Genomic DNA, 14,233 nt, shown 5'->3' on the forward strand with positions numbered 1-14,233 from the left:
AAAGTACAATCAAATTTACAGGCATTAAATCACTTGTAGGCCACATTTAAATCACGTTTTTAATAGGGTGGGACATGGTTAAAAAAATTGCTATTGGAGATGTCTTCAAGACGAGGAGAAGGAAGCCTATGAATGTCTGGTAGGTTTGCTGTGGAGGACTGATCTCAGCCTCAGCTCAGCCACTTGACAGCTGTCTGACACTAGGCAAATGGCTGTGCTGTGATGACTTTTTAATGTGTTATCCTAGGTAGACTAAACTACATACCCTACTCATTCTATCACGCTGTAATGTAGGTGATGCTGTGAAGGGACTGTGAGAGGCAATAAAAGTCTCAAATCATCTGACTTTAAATTAATCAGCAGAGATTATGTTATGGTCAGCCAGATGAGATCTCAGAGGACGTAGACATTCTCTGGGTTCAGAGATTCTTCTAGCAATTCCTGCCTGCTAATTCCAGACTGTTGTTGACCTTCAGCCGTGTCTACAGGGTTCCTGCTTGCTGCCAATCTTCCATTGCTGACTACTCCAGATGTGCTTAGTGAGCCTGAACAGCTGTGTAAATCAATGGCTTTTGATGTTATCCACCAATCTGTCAATCCATCTCCCCACTTCTTCATCCATCTGCCTCAGTTAAGGTTTCTATTGTGATAAAACTCAATGACCAGAAACAACTTAGCAGAAAAGGGTTTCTTTCATCTTATAACTCTCAGGTCACACTCCATCACTGAGGAACTCAAGGCAGGAACCTGGAGGTAGGAACTGGAGCAGAAGCCGTGAAAGAACACTACTTACTGGCTTGCTCCTCATCGTGTGCTCAGTTTGCATTTCTTATACAATTTAGGACCATTTAACCAAGGGTCAGCGCTGCCCATAGTGAGCTGGGCCCTCCCACGTCAATCACTCAATAATTAAGAAAAATGTCCCATAGGCCTGCCTACAGAACAAAACTGGTGGGTCTTTCTCAGTTGGGTTCCTTCTTCCTAGATGACTTTAGTCAGCACACCATCTCTAACATTCCTCTGTTTATCCATTCTCCTTCTCATTTTCCCAGTCTCTTGCTAAGACTGGCACTGCTTTTCTATAGGGTCCTAGCAATTATCACTATTAATTTTGTCCCTGTTTTTTTCTTTTTAAAAAGCAAAGTAGGAAATTGTTTATGTGTAGCCTCCTTTACTTTTCCATCCTTAGTGCTTGTGGATTGAGCTTTAGGACCAACATTTCCTTGCATGGAGGGAGTTTTGGAGGAAGTTGCTCATATGATTTATTTTCCTTACAGTTAGCCATAGAGAACAGAACTGGGAATAGGTGACATCTTTATGTTTGGCAGCCCCCTTCCAAGGGTTAAAATCTATAAGCTAAATTTTTCTAAAGATCAACTTCAATCACCTAAACAAGAACATTTAATTAAAAACAAACAACACAAAATTTTCCTTGCAGAATGGAGCTGATTTGACAATTCTCATTTATAGGACACACTTTACTAAAAACAGCTTTACATACTACATATTCTTGAGGCTCAGGCCATTTAAATGGTGACATTCCACTGGAGCTAGTGTTAGTACTTACTTGTTTGAAATATTGTGCAAAAGAAAAAAAAGACACTCTAAAAGGGAGTTGTACATACAGACAATTTCAGAAGCACAACTAACTAGTACCTTCAGCTTGGTAAACAGCTAAAATTTTCATTATAGACAAGCATACTATGGATCATGCTGAAGAAAAGAAAACTGCGAAAGATACTTATTTTAGTTGTTTTTGTGGGTTCCATTTTGGGTTCAAGTAGAAACCTTGTACAAGGGAAACTCCCACAAATCTACAAGGGTGATCACAATTAAGATTTCTATCTTAATTCTTACCCAAAAGAGAATTACACACTTAGTTTAAAAAGTCAAAGTTCATCCCTCCACCCTCTCCACAACTGGATTCCCAGAGTATAACTCCATGTTTAGAGCACAAATGGACTTTGGGAGCCCATTACCTATGGAGAGATACTATTGCATCCCAGATACAAGAAAGAGGGCCTAGGCCCTCCCCCAAATGATGTGATGGTCTTTCATGGTCCCCTGTGGAGGGTCTCACTGTCCTTGGGGAGCAGGTGGGGTGGGTCGTGGGGTATGTGGGAAGCATGGGAGAATGGGAGGGTGAGGGAATGGAGGAATTGATATGTAAATAAGAGTGCTTCTAAAATAAAAAATAAAAAAGTGAAAGCTTAGTTAAAACCTTCCTAGGAATATTTGCTACTTCTTAGATAAAATCCAACTGAGAGAAAAATATTAAAGAAAATGATAACACTAACTAAATTAGCACATCAAGTAAGACATTGTATTTCATGTAGGAGGTCTGCCTAGTGTAAAATACAGATTCTAATTTATCATTATTCGTATAGTTTGTCTTTTAAGCCGTCACCTTCTTTGACATGAAATTGTGCCTTCAACCTTTTGCTTTTTAAAAGATGTATGAAATAAACAAATGGAACATCTAGTAAAAATCTGTATTGTAGTTATATGACACAGGTCGGAGAAGCTCTATAAAGAAAGCTTGTGTGAGCTGGATTGAGTTTCAGCTTTCAACAGAGAAGAGGCATACCCTCAGAAGCGCAACACAGTGGATCTGTGTGAAATATCATTCCCATATCAGTGTGGTCCATCCTTTGCAACTGTGTTATATTTTTCACGTTTGAAGTCAAAGATATTTTATGGAAATAGTTAAAGACATACTATCAGTAAGGGATAGATAACTGTATTAGAGTTAGCACATGTTGCAGTTGTTATTTGATACCTTGGTGTTTTTCTCTCATAACATTTATTCATTACATACTTATTATATATTCAAAAGAGTCCTAACTTGGTGCAAGTTTTCATGTTTCCAGGATCACCAGTTCCTACTTATGTAATCTGTATGAATTTTGCTTCATATCCCATCCTTACTCCATTAAATATGCCACACACACCGCCAAGCAATTTTTCATTTCATAATCACATCTCACAGAACTCTTGGGTGGATGTTGATCGTTTTAAACAAATAGCTCCATAGAAAGGTGGTATCCATCATTGAAATAAATATTAATATATCTGCCGGGCGTTCGTGGTGCACGCCTTTAATCCCAGCACTCGGGAGGCAGAGGCAGGAGGATCTCTGTGAGTTCAAGGCCAGCCTGGTCTCCAGAGCAAGTGCCAGGATAGGCTCCAAAGCTATACAGAGAAACTCTGTCTCAAAAAAACAACAAAAAAATTAATATATCTTATACTCAAACCTTTATGCATCCATGATTATGATACAATCAATTGTACTCATTGATTAGACACATGAAAAGGTAGTATTTTACATTTTTAAATAAAATTTACTCATAAATGAAAGATCATGACTTATTTCATGCTTAAGTTTAAGGACATCCCTGGGAATAATGAGGGAAAGGTACATTGTAAATGGTAAATTATAAAGGAAGAAGTCTCTTTTTAAATCAAGGTCCTTTTTTTGTCATTATTCTAATACATAAATAACTTGACTCTTGAACACGAACTGGATGCCTGTAGAAGCAAGATTTTGAACTTGAGGTCTTCTCCACAGTTGGAAACAGCACAGTAGCCTTCCTCTTTCCTGAACTTCATTATGAGTCCCCTTTGAGGATTTTCACTGTGGCTTTCTTGAAGTTCTCAAGTCTTAATCCGAGACACCTCATTGAGCCAGGAAGCAGTCTTTGGAACTGTTCCAGCCTTCTCTAACCCATGTTAGTAGCAATCTGGAAAACCACTACACTGCTATATAAAAATGATGCACTCTAGTATTAAAACCATAGCTCTCCTCCTAGTGAATTTTTTCCAATAAAAGATATGGATGGATGGATGGATAGATAGGTGGATAGATGATAGACAGACAGACACAGACAGACAGGTGTTTAACCTAACCCTTCTCTGTTCTACCTCCCAATCCACTCCTCCATTTCTGTTTTGGAAAGGACAGGTCTCTTGTTTCCCATGGATACCAACAAAACATGGCATATTAAATTGCAGTAAGACTAAGCACCTCCCCATGTATTAAGGCTACAAGGCAACCCAGTATGAGGACTAGGTTCCCAAAAACCAGTAAAATAGTCATAGACAGCCCCAGTTGCCACTGTTAGGAGTCTCACAAGAGGATTAAGCTACACAACTGTAACATATATGTAGATTAGTTCTTAAAAATATTATTTTCCAAAAAAATCTCTCAATTCAGTAATACATTTTTACTTGAATTTTTTTCTTAATTTTATTGCTCTCACTTCAGAGTTTCGGTTTTCTTAATTCTATTTAGCCATTTACAGACAACTTTTGCAGGACTGGAGAGATGACTCAGCATATCAGATATCATACAACTGCTCTTCCAGAGGATTCAGCTGTCTGTAGCTGCAGGTCTAGGGTGCTGACATGTTCTTCTGGCCACCATGGCACCAGGCCAGCATGTAGTGCGCAGAAACACATGCAGGCAAAACACTCATCACATAAAAAAAGCTAAATTTAAAATTTTAACCTATATATTTGAGCTAAATGAAACATTATTATCTTTTTGCATATTAAAATTTAAAATGCTATGCATGTGCCTCTGAATATTTCTTTAGTTGCATAGTATTATATACTTATATTCATTTTATTAGTTTCTAATAAAAGGAAAATAATGGAAAGGAATGTTATTTTAACTGTTAAGTTACCTGGACTATTTTATTTACTTTTTGTTATTTTTAAGCTTTACTACATTCTATTTAGCTTTTGTATCTGGGCTTAAAAATATTTTTACTTTAATATAGCTGAAAGTTACTTAGTTTCTATTTTGTGGGATATTTTAAAGTAAAATGCAGGTTTTTATACTAAGGATATAAATGTTAATAATGCAAATTTATTAATTAACAATAAATTTCATGGAAAATAAATGTTTAATATTTGAAAGTTAATCTAAGAGTAAGTTTTATATTTCATAAAAATATTTTTTCATATTCAAATTTCAGAATAGGATTTGTTAAATGAGGAATTTTAATTATTTGTGAAGTGAAAGGTGAGAGTTTTCTAAAAATAGAAGTAGCAAGTAGCAAATTTCCAATCAAGTATACAAAATTATCTCACTAACTTCAAAACTCAAATTACATTTCTTTTTTTTTGTTTTTACTGTTTTACTTACCATCTGTTAAATCAATAAATGGTAAAGTTTAATTTTGTTATTATATATTTATTTTATAATCAACTTTTCTTGACATTTGTGCCTTTTCCATCTGCCAATATGGCCTTGAAACTTTATTTTCATGTGCTATATATATACATGTGCATATATAGATGGCATATCTCTTTATTTTTCAAAATACATATAAAATCATTCAACTACATGATGAATTATATACAATAATGAACAAAACTGATAGGCAGAAGAAAAGAAACAAATGTAGAAAGCCTGATGGTCGGTTGTATTTTGAGGTAAACTCTTTATTCTAGACTCTAAAACTAACTATATGCTTTTCTGCAAATAAAAATGAGTTTAATATAGTGTTTGAATAATAGAATAAAGATACATGCTGCGAATTTCAAAATACTCACAGTACATATGCTGTTTACATTTCATTTAGCATTGATAATATATAAAACTTGTTCAAATTGTTTGCCATGTATGAAGAAAATTCTTTTACTTTATGGAAATTTATTTTGCCACATCACTTTGCTTTTTTGTTTTATACTGTTTCCAAACTCATTTTAACATTTTAAGACATTGGAAAAATTCAAAAATATTTAATTTGTAATAATCCTTAACATTTTCTGCTTTCTCTAATTAATTTGTCATTGTATTGGTTACATTTCTGCCATATTTTTATTTAAAATTATACAGGCTAACCAGTTGTGGTTTTCTTTAATGGTCTCTGTCTCCCCTGCCCCAAAAGAGTCTTTCTTTGATGAGGGGCGAGAGCTACACTTATTTGCAGGTGTGAGGGTATTATTTAATATACAATTCGAGATTATATTGCTTTGGGGAAGTGGTAGTAGTGGGTAGTAGTAGGTCCCATGGCCTCACTAGCATTGGTGGTTTTCTAGGCTTCCAGGACCAGACATGAATTCCTTAAAGTCTAATTAACCAGTGGCGACTTATTGCCAAGATATAAGTGCCACTATTGCACTTTTTGGGCATGTCTTGTCATGTTGGTCATTGTTTGGCTTATAGTTGTCATAGCTGGGTAGGCCTATGGATCATTTTTCTCCTTTGGCAGTGTGCACAACATCTTTCAGTATGAAAGCTAGTCCTAGGGAACCTGACTTGTGAGAGCCAGATCCAGATTGTATCTGGAGTGAATGGTGTCTTCAGTAATAATGCAGAAAACAACTGACCATGAGGTACCTAGCCTAAATTTATGTAACTACACACAACCTGGCATCAAAGGCACAGGAAATATCAAACATAATGAAAGAGGGGGTGAATAATTGTAAGAGCCATAGCACAAAATCTCTGCTGCAATATCGTGTCTTGTATATAGGACAGGAAAGCTGTACCCATAAAATTCTCAACAATATGGTTGCCTGAACAATGACAGCATCAGTTGATATGCCAGTGTGAGTAAGGGAAATCACATAAGTCTACACCCATATATAAAGAGTGGCAATTAATGACTACCGAGAGAGCATCTGTCTTCTCCAGGGATGACCACCCCACCAATTGGCTATTCAGTACCAAGTAATTAGCCTTACAAATGTGTTCATAGCAAGCAACACTAAGTAGACTCAGCAGATTGCTAACCAGGTTCCCCTCATTCACGTTGATTCAAATATTGGATTCATATGTTATATGCATAGTTTTCCAAATATTGCAAAGTAATGGTATCTGTGTGAGATTCTACCCTATTAACTAAGCACTAGCTCAGTTGTGAAAAAGCTAAGACTAGTTCCTTTATAGACAATCCCTTAAAGCACCAGTTGTCTTCTATCCTTCAGAGTGAAGAGTAGGTATCAATTACTAGCAAATAAGAGTCCTCCAGCTTCCCAATAACAGTGATTACATAGGAAGCCGACTGAGACATTCTTTCCACCTTACTTTGAAAAGATCAATTTGCTTTCCTTTCTTTATTTACTTCTCATCAAAATGCTAATAAATAATTCCTTTCAGTTAAATTCCTGTAGTTTCATCGAAACTTGTAACTCTATACTTTATTTTGAAGCTTAGCACCCCAAATATGGTAATCCAAGTTACATAATTACGTTAGTTAAGTGGAGTTTTCTGCTCTCCCCTGAAGCATGGCATCTGCAAAGCAGAATGCATTCTATCAGATTTGCCACGAAGAGCTTTGCTCTAGAGACAAAGAATGTGATTGCTGTCTTTACAGCCTATTTTTTTTTTTTGATTGGCTAGATTTGTTTTAACTTAGTATATGAACCTGATATATTTATGCTAAATGTGTTGTAGATGAAAAATGAATATAACACATCAAGAAATTTAGCCTTTAGTAAGGCACACAATAAATTTTGCTTCCAAAATTCCAAGGTCATTTTTGAAAGTATGGTAATTTATGGAGATTTTAATACTTTATCTTTATGATAACCTTTTGTTAACCATATTATGAGTATTTTTCAAAATACTATAGGAGAATACATCATATTTATATTAATTGTATTATTACCATTTTTGTGTCATACCTTCCTATAAATTATTTAACCTAATTTATGCTTCCAAAAAACTTTGTGAGGTAGGAAATATTATTATTGATATTTTAAAAACTGCCAAACAAAGCCTGAGTGAGATTAAGAGAGTGAGTTAAAGCTGGGAGTGGTAGTAAACTCCTATATATCTCAGCTTCACCCCACCCCCGCACCCCTCCTACCCTCTGTCAGGAATACAAAGGAACAAGGTTTGGTAGCACTAGGATGTGATTCTCCATGGCTTGGTTTCAAGTTCATAGTTTGCTTCCTTGGTGTGACTATGTACAGATTAATGACACTCAAATATCTTGGTTATACATAATAAGTAAAAGGGAGGTAACAATAATACCTCCTATAATAACTGAGAAGATTAAAATAGAGAGCCATTTTATACTTAGTTCATTGCCTAGAGCTGGTAAACATTTCAAATTATTTCTATACAGTGCTTCTCTGCTGTGTAAGACATGACAACTTCGTTCTTACAATATTGTCCACAATGAGACATAGCAGTAATCCATGAATGGTAATCAAATGATTCTATTCAAGTCACGCAGTTATTCAATGGAAATGTTTAAGCTTGTCTCAAAGTCTCCTTTATTGTCCCAGAATTTTCTGACAGTAATCACTTATTACACTTATTACTTATTTATTAAGATAAGTTGTAGGAAAACATGATAAACAATTAGAATTATAGAGAGCTGTTCTCAATAGGAACTTTGTAAGGGTTCTAACTGCCTCACTTGGTCTGTTTCTTTCCCACTGTCCCATGATCAAATGAGCCTGATCATGTAGAGTTTTCTGGGGCATTGAGAAAAATAAATCTGACAGGGACATCATTGTAGACTATTCCTATAAGGGTGCACAGCATCACACAGCACGTTACACATGCATCTTTTACATACTTATCTTTAAACTGTTTATTTGGCACATCAACAGGCAGCTGGTGGAACAAATAGGAAATCGTGGGAAGCACATTCATTTTTAAAGTGTTAATGTGCCCAATCCAAGAGACAGTAATGTGCTTCCATCCGTTAAGATCCCCTTGAATGTTTTGGATTGGAGAACCATAATTTAAATGAAATGCATTATCCAACCTGGAAGGTATTCCACATCCTAAATATTTAATTGATTTCTCCATCAGGGGAAGATGAGCCTACACAATAGGCAGATCCTATCTTTAAGTGTCCGATTAATAGTGTCTCTAATTTAGGGTAATTTAGGAGTTTACAACTTATAAAATGGCTCTGTCTTCCACATCCCTCCCAAAGTACCAAGAGGATTGTGCCTGGATTAATTGCAAACAGCAGACAACCCTCTGTGCATAATGAAAACTCAAGAGTCAGCATCATCAGCCATGCACCTATAATTTGGGATCTCATCTAAGTATTTTTCACCAGGGGCTTCACTTCCAATGGAAACTCAAGTAGCGGAGAAGGAAAGTTGTAATTGTAGAGTCTCCCAATTTAAAAAAGTTTAACAAGTCAAGTTCATTCCTGCTGAGTTTTACTTAGTTGGGTCTTAGCTAACTGAGTGAGGAAGATAAATCAAGCTACTTGCAGATTTTCCTAATGGTGCAAAGTTTGGCATCCCAAGGACTGGGGTAGCATTTATTCCTGCACTTTGAAAGAAGAGAAGTGGAACAAGACTGTCTTGGCTGTGGCCCTATGTGAGTGATTGATTACCTTCTACTCTACTTACTCAGTTATGTCCAGATAAGCACTTAAGTGCTGGAAGTTTCTGGTCATTTTCTATTGAAGAAAGTATAAGGGAAAAACCTTAACATTCTCACAAAAATCAGTTCATCCAAGTCAGGATTATTTGATGAGTTTACTAGGAAATGATAAAATGTTCATTTCTAAATATAAAAATAACTTTGAACTGTACCTATGTGTGTCTACTTTTGACATTGTGAAGTCTGTACAATTCCACCTGTTTGTAGAGGGAAAGAAATGGGTGCTCTGCTGCTGAGCTTCATTTAGGGATTTGAAAGAAGAAAATAATAAATAAATAAATGAATAAAATCAATAGTATATCAGGTATATAATATTTAGTATTGAGTATATCTTTCCTGTTGTACTTTGTCTCTGTCTTCTTGAAGAACTACTTTGTAGACAGCTTAATTTTTGTTCAAATATAAATTAGAATCAATTTTCTGGGGAGAAATAATCAGTGTAGCTCCTGTTCTCCACAACAAAGAAATTACATTTGTAGACATATTCTAGAAATTTAAATCCCCCAGTACTCCTTTGAGAAAGTCCAAGGAGATTTGAAGACTGACGGTTTTGTACTTTGCTATTCCCAGGGGCTCATGCGTGATCATCTTTACTGAGATTTATTCCCATCCCTGCTGAATTAATATGCATTTTAGTTAACTAATCTTGAAACAACAGGAATAAAGTTTATCCAGGTCTTTTATACCTCAGAGAACAAAACAAATACTACAAATCTTTAGAGAGAAAGGATATACAAAAGGGCTTGAGGTGAAGATTTCAAAGCAAATACTCTTTAAACGATGTGCAAATTACCTCGGAGTTTGAGCATGATTTATGAAAGGGGATTAGCCCACTGGAATAAGAACCAAGTTTAAACTGATGGGTTTCAAAGTCAAAGATGAGAAGTAGTTGCAAGACAAGGAAGGAGGGAAGCAACAATAATTTAGGGAAGTGATTTGGTTTAATTTTTCCCCTGAATGGATTTGCCTTAGATTGTCACAAATTACTGTTGCTAACTGCAGTATAAACAGTGCATTTATGCTTTAATTTTCCATAAAGTTTGAGTTTAATAAATGAGTAATTCTCTGCTTATCATACTAAAAATACAATCAGAAACTTTTAAGCAATGAAAACTACTGTAGCTAGAAGGGTCAACTTGTGAAAGTTTTGAGGGAGAGAGCATTTTCTTTTCAATTCACAAAGTTATGTACACACCAGCAGAACACAGACACTCCAGGACTCCAGTGTGCTCATCCAGTGCAGTTTAATAGCTTCTTGGAAAACATATGAAGATGACTTTCATATCATCACAAATATTGTTATGATAGAATTTGTGTGTGTTTGTTCAACGAGTGGACAAAGGCAGATTAGACAGGTACAAAATTAAATGCTCTTGTGCAACCCAGAATTTGTTTTTCAGTATAAGTTTTGATATATACTAGAAAAAGTAAGACCGAACAGGAGATGGTGGCATTGATAATGAAGCATGTCTTGAATGTAAAGTTGTACCTGAAGATGCCTGTGAATGAACATTGGTTTCAATGTAGCACTGGCATATCCCACATACAGATCAGTATTCTGAGTGTGATAAGGATGAAATTGAGCACAACTCTTCAGAGATGTGGGGTTTCATCACTTGAGAGGCCTGTCTTAAAGTGGTTCTTAAAGTAAATTGTTTGAAGATATTGCCAGACATACTCCGGTGGAGAACTTTGAAGTTGTCATGGCTATATGTCTTCAAATCAAGGAGGGATAAAAGAATAAAAGGCTGATAATAAAACTTGAGTAAACATCTCTCTCTAAGAAAGGGCTAATTTCAGAAATCTCTAACCCCAGTGACCTGTATGGACAGAAAAGGAATCTTTTAAATAAATCCTTATGAAATTTTATTGACATGATAACAAAAATATTATTATAAGAGTTCACTTCTTAGAATACCTTAATGACCCACCATTATGGAAAGTAAAGAAGTTTTTAATGTAGTCACTCATATGTGATTAATACCTAACACTTCTTGAATAATATTCTGGATTCTGCCAAGTAAAAATGAGTTAGATAAAATTCTTTAGGTTCTCAGCCAAATCTTTCCTTGGAAATCAGCTATACTCAATTTAAAAATAAGGCATCGGATAGCAACAACAATTTCAGGAACTTACTAGAAATAAGAGTGTTAAGTATTTCTGTGTAAGATATCCTGAGGTATAAAGCTAACTAAGTGAAGATATCCAGACAGTAAAGGCTGTCTTCTTACTGTGCAATGGCAGTTTAAGGGACTTGATATTAGGAACAACTTTTAGTAAAATTCACTGAGAAGATATTTATCATTTGTCCACTTTGGTCTTTAGTTCCTAGATTTACAAACATGAGGTGATGTTTTATCTCAGAAACAATCACTATCAGTTTTTCCTAGAGATGAAATCATATGCTACTAGCAGTCTTAAACAAACCTCATTCTAAGTTTGCTCACTCTGTTTATGGGAACTCAAATGTGAGCCTATTTTTGTTTTCCTTGCACCTTTTCCAAACAACTTAACTTAAGTATAGCTTGTTGAGCCTTGGTTATTTTGGCAGGCACTACCAAAATGCTAATAAGCTAGCTCTAGGTAGTAATACAGCAGCTGAGTTGTGAGTCATCCAGATTAAGATATCTAACCTGAAAGGCTGAAGTGAAGTGAATTACAGTGCTCAAGAACAACACAAAAATTAAGTATAAAGAATCAAATATCATTATTCTTGTCCTTGAGAAAGTGAATTAACTACCAGAGGATACATGTGGGAATTTCCATTCTCTGAACAGGACTTGTGTTGAAGGTGAAGGAAAAACAGAACTTCAGATCCACTCTGCATGTGGAATTCCAGGAAATTAGTGGGATGTTTCATGGACTTGCTGATATGACTGGTTTGTGATCTGTTTATTTTAATGAGTTTAGTTTAATTTTAGAATAGATTTTGTGTTATTGCTGCTGTCCTTTGTCCTGCCATTTCAGTGTTCAGAGTATAGTGATAGCTATAGTGCAAGCAAAGGTGCACAGGAAAAATAGCTCATGATTCTGTAGAAATTTGTGTGGTCACAAATTAGAATAGAGTGATGAGATGAAAAGAATATTTACCATCTCACACCATGCATTTTCAGGAAGTGTCCAACCCAACAGCACTATGCAGGATAGATTAGACAAGGCTCCAAAGTGCTCTAGCTCTGGCCTTTTGCAAATGGATTTAGAGAGTTAGTTTTGTGTAATGTGGTAAAGTATTATCAACGTTTTATATGTGTGTAGGTTACCTATTAAAATGCAGTCTCCTGGAGCTGGTATATGACTGAATTTGTGGCTTTTCCAGTGGAACAAGATGCCACTACAGACTAGTTCAGTTCACAGCACCCACTTTCAGGTGGCTTTACTACTACCTAAAAAACCAGCTTCAGGGGATCTGATATGTTTGTCTGGCTTTATAGTGTGCTCACAGGTATATTCAATGTACATGAATAAACCACAAAATAATGATTTTTTTTAAAGAAATGCAGTCTCTGCTCAGCGAGTTTGGGTTGGGTCTTGGGAATCCAGTCTTTCCTATGAACAAGCTCCCAGGTGATATGATTGTCACTGATCCCTTGACTACATTTTGTGTAGCAAGACTGTAGTAAGTTCTGAAAAGCAGTGGTTAGACACAAACTCTGTTGAACTTTCTATCTTATATTTTTGAAGACACAGAAGAAATGGAATTTTTGGAACTGTCAAGAATCCTTCCAATATGTTTCAGGAAAACCTGCCACCTCAAAAATCTTTGGAGTCTGTCTCTGTTCCCACTGCTAGCTTGGGCCTGCAGCATCTGTTACTTGGTCTGCTGCAGTTTTTTCTTACCTCTGATCTTCCATTGTTTTCTGCTGTCTATAGAAATGGTTACTTTAAAGAACAAGACCTGTTCATTTCTTTTGCCTACATTGTGGCACTTTATTGAAGCTCTTATTACTTTAAGGACAAAGGCCACAGTGCAAGCCCTTGGCCAAATAGTTCATTCTTGCTTGCCAACCAGACTTATAGTTATTGTCTCTTCAATGTTTATACTTCTAAGTTCAGAAATCTCTAAAATCCTCTCCCCCACTCCTGTGTTCTGCCTTTCTGATTTCTATTCTAATATGTATTCATATTATTTCCCTATCGTCCTTTCTTCTACATTTAGAAGATTCCCACAGTTTCACAGCAGCATAAAATTTGAGGACCTTCTGTTTTTCATTTGCTACTTTTGTGTATAGGATCATTTTCGAATGTTTGTATTTGTATTTCAAAAAATACAAACCTATTTTTTGAAAATGACTTCTAGAAGGACCCATAGTACTTCACCCTTCAAGAAGTGAGTGCCCTATTCTTCAACCTTCTCCTTTGCTGCGTGAAAACCACATTGGTGCTTTCCTTGGGACTCTTTCCTCATTTTCTTGGTTGTTTACTTATTCACTTTGTTGTTAACATGAACATACTGGTGCTTCAGGCTTCTTTCTAAACAACTAGGATGAAGAGAGATAAGCTTCAGAATGCCATGTCATATTTCCCTTTAGGAACTCACAGTCTAGTCTATCAGGGTGGTTTGGGTTTAAGTAAATGATAAAAACCATGATCAGCTGGGATTATCTCACCCAGATAGAATGGTATCTTGGATACAGGGCACATGGTGGGTACCCAGACATGTTTAATAGTTGGCCAACAGAATTAACTTTCATGAAATAAGACATTTAGAGACTTTGACTTTACTAATTATAATAAAATCCCATGTATTTGAAGGACATTATTCCCCATTGCACACCAAATCCCTTAATGAAATGGAAAATAAAAAGTAAAAGTATGTGTGATATCTGAAGTTAACTGAATAATAGAAGTATGTTAAAAATT

At 35.7% G+C, this 14,233-nt stretch overlaps 1 protein-coding gene and 1 non-coding gene across 2 annotated transcripts in view; one reads left to right on the top strand and one right to left on the bottom strand.

The window, feature by feature from the left end:
• Positions 1-14,233, bottom strand: part of Arhgap15 (Rho GTPase activating protein 15) — a 574,586-nt gene that overhangs the window by 277,852 nt on the left and 282,501 nt on the right. The gene's annotated exons all lie outside the window — the stretch shown is intronic.
• On the top strand, positions 10,680-10,805 carry LOC113836476. The gene has a single exon (XR_003486737.1). It is a non-coding gene; the product is annotated as a small nucleolar RNA SNORA40 (small nucleolar RNA).

Source organism: Cricetulus griseus, chromosome 6, assembly GCF_003668045.3.
Source record: "Cricetulus griseus strain 17A/GY chromosome 6, alternate assembly CriGri-PICRH-1.0, whole genome shotgun sequence".
Taxonomy (NCBI): Eukaryota; Metazoa; Chordata; class Mammalia; order Rodentia; family Cricetidae; genus Cricetulus; species Cricetulus griseus.